This window comes from Triticum dicoccoides, chromosome 1A (assembly GCF_002162155.2).
Source record: "Triticum dicoccoides isolate Atlit2015 ecotype Zavitan chromosome 1A, WEW_v2.0, whole genome shotgun sequence".
Lineage (NCBI taxonomy): Eukaryota > Viridiplantae > Streptophyta > Magnoliopsida > Poales > Poaceae > Triticum > Triticum dicoccoides.
This window is the reverse complement of record NC_041380.1, coordinates 268,799,492-268,813,400: the sequence shown is the minus strand read 5'-3', so window position 1 is coordinate 268,813,400 and position 13,909 is coordinate 268,799,492.

The following is a 13,909-nucleotide window of genomic DNA, read 5'->3' as shown; positions in this document are numbered from 1 at the left end:
AGGTCATCCACTTGAGGGAAATTTGCTACTGTCCTACAAAACTCTGCGCCTGGAGGCCCAACACGAGTCTACAAGAACAAGTTGTTGAGCTAACCTAGCTAATTATGCCATTTTGAGGAAACATATGGCTCCCACCTCCTCACCGCCTCCCTAACCCTAGCCACCCACCACCGGCGATCTCCACAATCCACTGTGGGTTTTGCCATCTGATCGGCTCATCATCTCCGGCGTCCCTCTCTCCACTGGTTGTTTTCTTCTTCATGGCGGTCCATGCAGCAATTTCCATGGGATTGGATTTCTCCCTGGGGATGAAGTTGGCGCAGGAGATCCACCGCACCTTCAACAGATCGGTGCACCCCACGAAGGACACGGGCCATTTCATCATGGTCGTCTCCTTTGCAAGGCACCCTTTTCGTCTGGATGAGGACAACATCGGCCTTGCACTTGAATCTGCTCTTGGAGGTTATTGTTCTCAGCTTAAGGTATCTTTCCTTAACAATGGAGTTTTCTCGTTCAATGTTTCATGCAAAGAGGTGGGGTTCTTTATTCTGCATCAAAGAAGTTTTGTTTGCTCCCAATTCAAATGTTACTTTCACCTCTGGGGTCATGGTGGCCCAGATTGGGAAAAGGAATTTAGGTTATGGCAATCTGAATGCGACTAGGAGTGGATTTTGGTCAGTCCCACTAAGAGGAGAGCTCGGTTAGGGTTGGAAGCCATGCAACATGTCCCAACCAAATCTTCTCTCCGTTCTCAATCTACTAGATCTAAGCCTCACAAGCATATTCAGTTTGCCACATTCATGCAGTATTCAACTAGGAAAGGTTATAGTTATGGGCCTACGTCTAATGAGGTCACTACTGTTCGGGAGGCAGGCTATGAAGTCTCTGAGCATGAAGCTGCTTCTTCTCCGTCGTCGGCATCTTCGCCGGCGGCGCGCCCGGTTATTCTATTTGGAACATTGCCGCCATCCCCGCAGGGTTTATCCCATGCATGTGTCACGTATGGATTTTCGGGCAGATTGTTGTTACCTGCCACGGCAAGCTTGGATTCGCCCGCATTGCCTTCTGTTACACCTTTGGGCTCTGGCATGGCCCTGGGCTCTAGCTCCCAGCCCATTTGCCTATCAGATGATGAAGCCGGAAGCCCATCCTCCCCGGCGATTCAGTTTCCCTCTCCAAAAGATATTATCAATGATTTACAGAGTTTTTATGAGATGATTGAGGATTTAGCTGCAAGTTATTGGGACTGTCAGAATTGTTTGGGCATGCGCCACACGTCAGAGACCTGCACAAACTCGATACGGTGCAGAAACTGTTTTCGGTTTGGTCATATTAAAAAAGATTGCACTGGTCAAGCCCCTGACTTATCCCTTTGCGTGCCCAAAGTCCCATCACCTAGCTTTGGAAATTGAGAGAGGAAAGAATTTTACTCTGCTTCCCCTGCCTCTTTAGTTTCCCAAGAACAAACACTTCCACAGAAGAAAACCCCAACTCCTTCTACTCCGCCGTCATCGCCATTGCCACGCTCACAGCAAACCACACGCCACCAAGCAGCTTCGAGCTCTGATCCTCGTCCGCCGCCCCCAATGGCGGTGGATGAGATCAATCTATTCTGCTTCATCCCGGATGGCTTCGACATCGTGGATGGTGGAGCAGATCGTCTGCCTCGCACCTACTACACTCCGACGAACCCTCTGCCCCGAGCGCACGAGCAATACATGGTGGCTATCATCGAGCCTGTCCCCCCGTCTCATCTGGTTGGCGTTCATCAGCAGCAGGTACTCAACTTCTTATTCAGACCATGCACGCTCCTGTCCTCTCTGCTCAAACTTGGTTTCAAGGAGTAGGATTATTTGAGATGGAAGATCCTGTGGTCCGTGGCTCTTTCACTCTGCATCTGCCTTTCCCTTTGGGTCTAGATGAGGACGGCCATGAGTTCTTTGTCAGATTTATTCCGCATAACCAGGGAGAGGGTTTCAGAGCTTTGCACGATCACAGGCAGGGTTGGTTGATGTTCATTGGCATACCTCTGGATTACCGTAATACACAGTGCATTGATGATATGGTTAGTACTTTCGGTCAGTTCCATTACTGAAATAGTACAGATCAACGAAAAGTCGGGTCCTTGGTTCGTGCATCTTCCCTGACAACGCTCTGGTTCCACGCACTGTTGATTTTTGGGAATTTGCTAATTGGGGCTTTCTTGGATGGCTGGCTGCTATATTCTGGATGTCGACTTCGCTGAGGCTATGATCCCAGCGGATGACGACCCTATGCCCCTCGATGGTAACCCACATCCCATGCCGGGCGCTAATCCTCCTCCTCAACCATTCTGGGCCACGCCGCCGTACCCTGCTTTGGGTCGGAACGCGGTGCCCCCTGGTCATGATCAAGGACACAATGACGCTCAAGGATGGGTGTCGGTGTCAAAACCGATGGATCTCGGGTAGGGGGTCCCGAACTGTGCATCTAAGGCGGATGGTAATAGGAGGCAGGGGACACGATGTTTTACCCAGGTTCGGGCCCTCTTGATGGAGGTAAAACCCTACGTCCTGCTTGATTTATTCTTGATGATATGAGTATTACAAGAGTTGATCTACCACGAGATCGGAGAGACTAAACCCTAGAAGCTAGCCTATGGTATGATTGTATGTTGTCCTACGGACTAAAACCCTCCGGTTTATATAGACACCAGAGGGGGCTAGGGTTACCCAAGGTCGGTTACAAAGGTGGAGATATACATATCCGCATTGCCTAGCTTTCCTTCCACGCCAAGTAGAGTCTATCCGGACATGAGACGGAGTCTTCAATCTTGTATCTTCATAGTCCAACAGTCCGGCCAAAGGATATAGTCTGGCTGTCGGAGACCCCCTAATCCAGGACTCCCTCAGTAGCCCCTGAACCAGGCTTCAATGACGATGAGTCCGGCGCGCAGTATTGTCTTCGGCATTGCAAGGCGGGTTCCTCCTCCGAATACACCACGGAAGAATTTGAATACAAGGGTAGTGTCCGACCCTGCAAAATAAGTTCCACATACCACCATAGAGAGAATAATATTTCCACAAATCTAATCCGTTGAGACGTTTTGGCAACATGACATTATGCCATGGCCTGGTGATTATTCGAACCGTTTCCTTTAACTAGCCCCGCACATAACGCGAGGCAGTTTCTTTACACGTCTTGTCAAAGCAGAGATCATGTCCCCCTTATTACAGGATTCTCATCAATACGGGTGTGGGTAACCCAACCGCGCCATCGATTACGGTGCTTGGGGGATAAGCCAGTTTTACCAGGCTAGTGGGGGCACATAGTTTCGGCCGCCCTTATAAAGGGACAAGGTTTAACCTTTTTCTACCCACGCCTTCTTCCTCCTTGCTCATCCATTCTTGCGCACTCGAGCTCCAACACCCAAGTCCACATCCTTCCCCTCAACCTTCTCCAAACATGTCCGGAGCGAGAGGCAAATGGATGGCTTCCTCCGTTACGGAGGGACACATCAAGAAGCTGCGCGGAGCCGGATACTTAGCCGCGAATATCGCGCATCGGCTGCCCGCCGCGGGGCAGATCGTCCCTGTAAGTGCATCTAGTGCCAACCCTAGTTGGTTGTGGAGTATTGACGACAAACCTAGTTGAGGGACTAATGTGTTTGTGAGAATTGCAGGATAACACAGGTAGAAGTCCCTCATTGATTCGGTTTTCCTACCAGAGATGACCCCTAAAAATGTATGAAGACATTGAAGTCAAAGGTGGTATATGAAGATATTCACATTGAAGACTATGACAAGAGAAGACACCACATGAATCCTATGGAGCTCGAAGACTTAGATCTTTCGTAGTTCTCTTTCTTCTGTGTTGAGTCATAGGAACCACCGTACTGTTAAGTGGGGTCCAAGAGAACCAGTCAGAATGACTGAAGTGATGTTTAAACAAAACCTATGTCTTCGAGTGAAGACTTTGAGAGCGAATCTTGTCCAGAGTCGGGCAAGTCAGCTTTGCTTGAAGCCCAAGTAAAGTTGTTGTGTGAGTTTGAAATCTGACCGTTGGAACACGTGTCAGTTCCTTAGTGACCCAGGGTCATTTCGGACAAATCAGGTCGGGTTGCCAAGTGGCTATAAATAGCCCACCCCCTACAACCATAAACGGTTGGCTGCTCAGATTCAGAGTACGGCTTTTGTCGTTTGAGAGCAACCCACCTCGAAGCCTTTGAGAGAGAATTCCTTGCGAGGATAAAGCCCTAACCACCCAGAGCCAAAGAGAATTAGGCATCACTTAAGTCTTCTTGTCCGTGTGATCTGAAGACTTATTACACTTGAGGACTGTGCATCCTCCAGCCGGTTAGGCGTCGCGTTCTGAGCATCCAAGAGACATTGTGGATTGCCGGTGAACAAAGTCTGTGAAGGTTTGGGAGTCTACCTTGAAGACTTACCAGAGTGATTGGGCGAGGTCTGTGTGACTTTAGCTCAAGGGGAATACGGTGAGGACTGGGTGTCCTGAGCTGCGTGTTCAGGACTGGGTGTCCGGGACTATGTGTCCTAAGGTTTAAATACCTAGCCGCCCTAACCAGACGTACAGTTGTCACAGCAACTGGAACTGGTACAAGAAATCATTGTCTTCAGCGAGTCACTGGTTTCATCTTCCCTTCCCTTTACTTACTGTTACTCCTTGTGAAGTTATTGTATGTTCGCACTATCTTTTGTCTTCACTGAGTGACTGCGTGTTCTGTGTGGCTTCACAATATCTTCCTACCTGATCCTTACTACATTGCTGCTATTAGTCATTGTGCTTTCACTCTATTGAATACTTGACTATGGCTTGCCTAGTGTAGTCTACCTTCCGCTGTAGGGTAATAGGTTTATTTCTATCGTTTGTCTTCATAACTTCCACGTTTTGAAGACTGTCATAAAAATTGCCTATTCACCCCCTCTAGTCGATATAATGCACTTTCAATTGGTATCAGAGCAAGGTGCTCCCTTGTTCTGTGTGATTCGGTTTAACCACCTGGAGTTTTAGCTATGTCGACTGCAGGGATAATTAAAGTCTCCGCTGCGTGCCCTGTCTTCAATGGAACTGAATATCCCTACTGGAAGAATAAGATGCGCGTGCATCTTGAAGCCATTGACGTCGACCTATGGTATGTCGTCAAGAACGGCGTTCCCAAGGCTGGAGAAGGTGTCACTGCTGCTGATGTCAAGAAGTTCGTTCAACTGGACTCTACTGCCAAGAATATCATCTGTGGTCATCTGACCAAAGGACAGTATGGCCGTGTGAGTGCTTTGGAAACATCTAAGCTGGTCTGGGACTGGCTCTCCAAGGTCAATGAAGGCGTCTCAACCCAGAGAGATCAGAGAATCAGTGTCCTTCGCAACCTCTTCAACCGCTTCAAGTGAAATGACAATGAGAATGTCTAGCTCACATTTGACCGACTCACTGACATCACAAATGAGCTTCAAGCCCTCAGCGCTACTGAGATCACCAAACATGAAGTCGTCAAGACACTACTGAGATCACTTGATAGTTCATTTGACACCCTAGCCCTGATGATTCAAGAACGTCCTGATTTCAAGACACTCGATCCGTCTGACATACTTGAGAGGCTCAACACACATGAGTTTCAGCTTTCTGAGAAAAGAGATATCTACGGTCCAAACTATGGGCGAACTCGTGCCTTGAAGGCAAAAGCTGTCTCCTCATCTGAAGAAGAATCTGACAGCAGTTCGGATGATCCTGAAGACATTGGAAGGGAACTTGCTATGCTTGTGAAGAAGTTCCAAAAATTCACCAAGAAGAAAGGTTTCAGAAAGTCTTCCCGATCAAGCTCAAGGAATGATGAAGCTTCTGCTCACGACTACAAGAAGAAAACATGTCACAAGTGCAAGAAACCTGGCCACTTCATCTCTGAGTGTCCACAGTGGGACAATGAGAACAAAAAGAAGAAGAAGAGCAAGGAATATGACTCTGACGACAAGAAGAAGAAGAAATACTCAAAGTCTTCTTCCAAGTCTTCCTCAAAGTCTTCATCACACAAGAAGAGCTCATCTGGCAAGGCACGTGCGTTTGTTGGCAAGGAAATGGATTCAGAGGAGGAGTCCGCTTCTGAGGAGGCGGAGGTGGAGTCTGAGGAGGAGTCCGATTCAGGCGTCGCACGTCTGGCTACAGCATACGTTGCCAAGTCCATCTTCAACACTGAAGACAATGACTTCATCACTGACACCGATGCAAATGACAAGGACTACTCCGCTTCTACCTACTGCTTCATGGCACGCAGTGCCAAGGTAAACACACGCACTACTCACTATCAAACATCTAGTGACGATGACTCTGATTGTGGTTCAAAACCCAGCTACAAAAAACTTTCTAAAATTGCAACTAAACAACATAAAGCTATGGAACATATTCAAAAACTGTTAGACAGAAGCGATGATCTGTTAGGTGTTGAAATGACTCGATCTTAATCCTTAATTGAAGACATAAAAAATCTTCACGTTAAGTATGAGGAACTTGAAAGTCGTCATGAAACTCTCTCAACAACTCATGAGAAGCTTTCCTATGATTATCTTCAAAGGAAGAAAGATCTTGAGAAATTGAGAGCGGCTCATGAAGATCTTCAAAAGTAAAACGAGTCACTTCGCGCCAAACAGATCAGTTCCGCTCAGGAAGGATTTGAACCACCATGTCTTAAATGCATTGAGCGTGATAATGCTACTTCTGTTGCTGAATGTTCTACTGCTACTACTGTTGCAATATCTTCAACTGTTGATGTGGTAACTAACCCCTCTGCTGAGGATACCACTGCTATTGCTCATGAGAATGCTAGTTGAAGACATTGCTTGAAACAGGGATGTACAAAAGTCTTAAAGGGCATCAGACACTATGTGATGTCCTCAAAAAGCAGATTCTGAACCGAAACCCGAGGAAAGAGGGTGTTGGGTTCGTAAGGAAAATGAATGCTGATGGCTCTCACTGGAAACCTGAGCAGTACCCAAAAACCACGTGGGTTGCTGCAAAGGAACCTTTAGTAGATCCATCCAATCTATTTGGCTTCACTTGTGCTAACCCCATTATCATTGATGAATCCCTTGATGCAAACTATAAACTGTTTAAGAATCAGAATGGTGAAGTGTTTGCCAGGTACATTGGTACTAACTGCAGGAATGGACCGCCTATGAAGAAGATCTGGGTTCCGAAAAGGTGTCGGGAGAATCTTCCTGTGAATGTCATCGTGACACCTCACGTGAAGAAGACAAACCTCAGACCAAAGGCTTCATACGGTCCAAAGGCTTCATACAGACAGAGGACTCACCTGAGTTGCACTAACGCAAATGTTTTGCAGGGAAACCATACTCAGGCATATGAATACGAGAGCGGTTCATCAAACCGCCATGTTCATAAGACCAAGAACTATTCTGCTTATTCTTATGAGTACTATTGTCCGCCTGCAAGACTGTTTGCTAGGGCTCCAAAGCCAAAGTTCTCAGATGCTGCACTTAGACTTATTGCTTCTAAGCCACCCTTGAAGATGTGGGTGGCTAAGAAAGCTTAACTCTCTTTTGCAGGGAAAGGTCTCCAGCAGAAAACCAAAATCGTCTGACGCTATTGCTGGGGACCTTAAACATCTTGTAGGGCGCAAGATCAAATGCCCAAATGGTCTTACTATGTACTTCGTTCCTGAATCGCTTGCTACTCTCCCTATTAGTCCTAGTCTAGATCTAAGCTTTCATAACCCACTGGTTCATCAAATGTTTTTGCTTCACAATGCTCTTCGTGAAGCCTATCCCCCTAACTGCACTGTAGGGTACGACACCAGCGTCTTCAGAATGGGGTCGTCGAACGCAAGAACAGAACACTCATTAAGATGGCCAGAACGATGCTAGATGAATACAAGACTCCAAGAAAATTCTGGCCTGAAGCCATTGATACTGCATGCCATACAATCAATCGGGTTTATCTTCACAAGCTTCTGAACAACACATCTTATGAGCTCCTTACTGGCAAGAAGCCAAATGTCAGTTACTTCAGAGTATTTGGCGCCATGTACTGGATCAAGGATCCACATCACACCTCAAAGTTTGCACCAAAAGCACATGAGGGTTTTATGCTTGGATATGGAAAGGATTCGCACTCCTACAAAGTCTTCAATCTCTTTCATTACAAAGTGGTTGAAACAGTGGATGTGCGGTTCGATGAGACCAACGGTTCACAAAGAGAGCAACTGCCAAATGTGATAGATGAAGTTCCATCTGGTGAATCAATCAAGCTAATGGGCACTGGAGAAATTATACCTTCTGAAGCTCATCCTGAAGAAGAACTTATCATCTCAGCACCTGATCAACATGAAGAAAATGCTCAGCCTGAAGACATTCCTTCTAACAACGACAATGATCAGCAAGAGCAAAATCTTCGCCCTGTACATCCTCGCGTTGCCAATGAAGTGCAGATTGAAAGAATAATTGATAGCATCAATGCACCCGGTCCACTCACTCGTTCAAGGGCAACTCAGCTAGCAAATTTCTGTGGGCACTTCGCATTCGTCTCAATAATAGAACCCAAGAAAGTTGAAGAAGCCTTCATGGAACCTGAATGGATTCAAGCTATGCAAGACGAGCTTCAACAGTTTGAGCTGAATAATGTATGGGAACTGGTCAAGCGTCTCGATCCTCAGAAGCACAACATAATAGGCACCAAATGGATATACCGCAACAAGCAAGATGAGCATGGTCAAGTTGTCAGAAACAAAGCTCGTCTCGTTGCTCAAGGATATACTCAAGTGGAAGGCATTGACTTCGATGAAACATTTGCTCCTGTGGCTAGACTTGAAGCCATACGCATACTGCTGGCCTATGCAAATCATCACAACATACATCTTTATCAAATGGATGTGAAGAGCGCCTTCCTCAATGGGAAGATTGAAGAAGAAGTGTATGTTGCACAACCTCCTGGCTTTGAAGATCCAAAACATCCTGACATGGTATACAAGCTCAACAAGGCACTGTATGGCCTCAAACAAGCCCCTCAGGCCTGGTATGACACACTCAAATACTTCCTGAAGAGCAAAGGCTTCATACCTGGTTCTCTCGACCCCACTCTCTTCACGAAGACATATGATGGTGAACTGTTTGTGTGCCAAATATATGTGGATGACATTATCTTCGGCTGCACCAATCAGAAGTACAATGAAGAGTTTGGATATATGATGCAAGAGCAATATCAAATGTCTATGATGGGAGAGCTGAAGTTCTTTCTCGGTCTTCAAATATGACAGCAACGCAACGACATCTTCATATCTCAAGAGAAGTATCTCAAAGATTGCCTGAAGAAGTTCGGTATGCAAGACTGCAAAGGCTTCACGACACCAATGCCAGCCAAGCATCATCTGTGTCCTGAAGACAATGGTAAAGAGTTCGATCAAAAGGTATACCGCTCCATGATTGGTTCTTTACTTTATCTATGTGCATCTAGGCCAGATATTATGCTTAGTGTTTGCATGTGTGCTCGATTTCAAGCGGCACCAAAGGAGTCGCATCACTTAGCTGTGAAGCGAATTCTTCGATATTTGGCTCACACCCCAACTCTAGGATTATGGTATCCAAAGGGCTCAGAGTTTGATCTGGTTGGATTCTCAGATGCTGATTATGCTGGTGACAAAGTTGATCGCAAGTCTACATCAGGCACATGTCACTTTCTGGGACGATCACTTGTATGTTGGTCTTCAAAGAAGCAGAACTGTGTATCTCTCTCCACTGCTGAATCTGAATACATTGCTGTTGGATCTTGCTGCGCTCAGCTTTTGTGGATGCAGCAAACGCTCAAAGACTATGGCATTCATCTGAAGCAAGTGCCACTCTACTGCAACAACGAAAGCGCCATCAAGATTGCCAACAATCCAGTTCAGCACTCGAAGACAAAGCACATTGAAATTCGTCATCACTTTCTCAGAGATCATGTTGTGAAGGAAGATATTGATATCATACACGTCAACACTGAAGAGCAATTGGCAGATATCTTCACCAAGCCCTTGGATGAGAAGAGATTTTGCAAGTTATGGTGTGAGCTAAATATCCTGGAATCCTCAAATGTCCTATGATCAGGCACACATCCTAACCCTTATGCATATTGATGACTTAGATGTGCAACACACGAAGTAAAGTATATCTTCAATCAATGAAGACATACATTCTAAGTGTGAATACATTAATGTGAAATTTGACTTCGGAGCGCCACGATAATTGTGCACCATGTCTGGGTCTAATACTTCCTATACGGTGGGTAACGCCACCACCAAATGTTCTATTTTGAAGTGTTTCACTCATGGCGTTACCTTGCTATGTCTTCACATTTGGTTTGGCTTCAATCTCAACATGTCTTCATGATTATCTTCACTATGTTGATTATATATATATACTAGTGTTCTGTCCTCTACAGCATTCACTTATAGCTATGTCTTCTTGTTGAATCTTTTGAACTAAGTGAATGTGATCGGACCCTAACCTCTCTATGCTATCTATCTCAAACTCTATCTCTCCAAATCATATGCATTCTATTGAAACCGTCGACTGTCTTCTCTTCGTCCTTGTCAGCAGAAGATACAAAGACAAACCTTAAGTCCACCTTCAATGCTCATTCCTCCACATGAAACCCGGAGAAGTAGGAACGACCACCCGACAATCCAGGCGTGCATGGGATGTGGAACAAACCACAAAATTCTGCATGATGGCCATGTGTTCCTCATATGCGAATCGCCAGGGGCACCTGTGTAATAACGCAGTGCCGCCCCTGTACCTATAAATACACACTTCACGGCGGTCATTATCTCTTCTTCCACTCTCGCACGAACCCTAGCGCCACCGCTAGCCCTCGACGACGCCGACGACGAAGCGCTTCGCTGCCGCAACCTCTCCGACGCCATCTTCACGTCGACAGCGGACATTGTCCTCTCCGCCGTCGCCGTAGGTGTCCTCCGTCGCCAAGTTAGGGCACGGAAGATCGAACTACTCGGCCTCATCTTCCACTCCGTCTAGCAGTTCTTAGTGTGGTAAATAAAACTTCCTTTTTACGGCACCGTTGATCCTATGGCTTTGTCACTTTCTACCACAAGCAGTTTCTATTCACACAAGTTAGATCTCTCTCATACTGCATCTCATAACATGCCTAGTATATTCACTTATGCTTCACAAAGTAGTTAGATTCCTCACTTGTACTGATCTCTGGATTCGTACAAATCTGGAACCAACTCCTTATCTATGAGTGAATGTCTTCGCACGATGAGGTCAATGTCTTCCAAATTGATGTATATTCAAAATCTTTTGAGAATGCATATGACCTCTTCCCCTTCCCTCGCACCTTAATGCTGTCACAAGTACATGTCCGTGGGAGAATCCCTTGGTTCTCATAGTCTGCATTCATTTGCAGAATTCTTACAACATTATATAAATTCTCCCGAAGCAAGTTCCTGTTTGTCCAGCAAGCAAAAATCTTTGAAGCCTTTGAACGTGTTGAAGCCTTTCAATTTAAAGTTCATGGCTTCAGAGAAATCAGCAAGGAAGGGTGGCAGAAAACGTCATGGAGAAACATCTAGAGATCTGCCAGATGACCTCTCAGAACTGTACAAGATAGATCCTGAAGAGGATTACAATCAGTGCAAGACCCGAATCCAATGGATTCGAAGATATTGGGCAGAATAATGGTTCAAATACCGATTTGTAACCCAGGAATGTGCTGAGAAAAATGCCATCAAGAGATCGTGGGGAGACATCCTATACAAGAATCTTCAACCCAGGTCCAGAGATGAAGCCATTGAACAAGGCTTCTATCCCTGCATGGTCCGTGGGCCACAGCCTGTTGATGCACACCCATCGTCACTACTATGGTGTCGTGATGACATTCTGTTCAAGCGCAACTTCCAGTTTGCCCAGAACTCAGCGAAGCAAAACAAGAAGACATTGGGACTAGACTTCAACCCTGGTCCCTCAGCTCCAAGGGCTGATGGCACACGAGATGCAGAACCCAATGTCGTCGGTCCTTTCTACAACCTTGAAGGCCTCATCACCCATATCTTGGTTCAAGGGACTGCAGTGAATGAGCCTACAGCTGACGCTGAATCAGATGAAGCGCCTGCAGCATCGAAGCCAAAGAAGTTGAAGAATCCTAAAGCTTCAAAGCCTGCCCCTTCACCAAAAATCTCACGGGCGAAGCCACTCGCAACTGCACCTCCTGAAGACAGTGTGCAGTCTGAAGATTTATCACACATCTCCAAGCCCCAGAAGGTCAAGATGCCTCTGCCACACACCGGCCAAGAGCTAACAGCTGCTGCCATTCTGCACAATGATGCCATTGATCTGTCAAGTGATGAAGATCTTGCAGATGACGCTCTTGAGCAACTCATCAAGAGCAAACAAGAAGCAGAAATCTTCAATGATCTTCCTCTCTTTGATGTAACAATCATCCACAACTTCATTGATGAATGGTTTGACACGCCAAACATCAGCTTCGACGATCTCCAACTACCCATTGGCCTCAGTGTCGCCTTCCATGGCGCCATTGCTTCAGAGTTAGCTATCGCCCAGCGCATTGTTGAATTGAAGCAGAAGATTGACTTTGAGAAATCTCAGTTCAAGAAGCATATGGCCAAGCTCAGCATGCAAGACGTGAAGAATTTCAAGATTATGCTGCACGAGCTCAAGGAAGCCTTTCTAAAGAAACGTGCAGAAGCTCAGGGTTCTCGTGAGCGCATGAAGGTCCTAGCTGATAGGTGTGTGCAAGCCTACAATGAGACTGAGAAGCGCAAGGCCCTTGGGCGTCCTGGCATCGACCCCGGATGGCTGCCAAGAAGCAGAAGAAGCCCGCTATGGCCGAACCTGAAGCACCAAGGCAGGAGGCAGATCCCCTTGTCTTCCCAACTAGCATGACTGGCCCGAAGCCAAAGGTCAGGTCAACCGCTTCAGAACTGAAGAAGACTAGGACTGTTGAGGCTGAAGCAAGGAAGAGAAAACATCCTGAAGCCTCTGCTACTGCCCCCGCCAAGAAGAAAAGAATGACCAAGAAGGAACGGGCTGCTCCCACAGAGCCCTTTATTGTTGAACCCATTTCCATGGTTCACCCCGACGCCGATCCACAAGAACGTTAACTGACTGTCCATGAGCCTGCTTTCACAGAGGCTCATGAAGCTGAAGACTTCCACCAGCTGATCCCATCGCTGCTGAAGACATTGGTCATCATGACCATGTTGAAGATGATGCAGCCCTTCCTCATCTAGAACACCAACAGGTATCATCGCCTGTGCTAACGCACAGCAAACTCATCAGCATTGGTCGTCCACTAACGCCAATTGCACGGGATGCTTCATGGGCGGATCGCCCACAAGAGAATGAAGACCTTGAGGCCCAGCCAACAGCAACTCCACAGGCGTCACCCGCATTGCGCAGGCTTCGCAAAGGTCCAAGGCCTCAAGTCTCTGCTGAAGACAATCCGGCTGCATCAGCCGCGGAAGAAGAAGTCCCACAAGTTGCCACTCCCCTGTCCCACCAAGAAGCAGTTCTCGAGGAGAACGTGATCGTGACCGATCCTCCTGCTCGTCAAGTGGAGGTTGAACATCTTGAGGCTGCCACCAACAACACCACTGAAGCCACTGACGCTGTCATGGCTGAAGCTAATGTGAAGCCCTCACCAACAAAAGCACCAGAAGTCAGCGAAGCCACTAATCCCGCCACTTTTGTTCCTGAGTCTGCTGCCGGTCCCCAGTTCGACTATCATGTTGAGCACAGGCCTCAGGTACAGAAGCCAATCCCAAGATTGCCAAGGTTCCCAGGTCCTGCATCAGCACCTGGCTCCTTCATTATCAATGGCTTCAGAGCAGACAACACATTCTTCAACAGCTCCAGGAACCCCTACTCCAGGGAAAGAATATCATCTGATC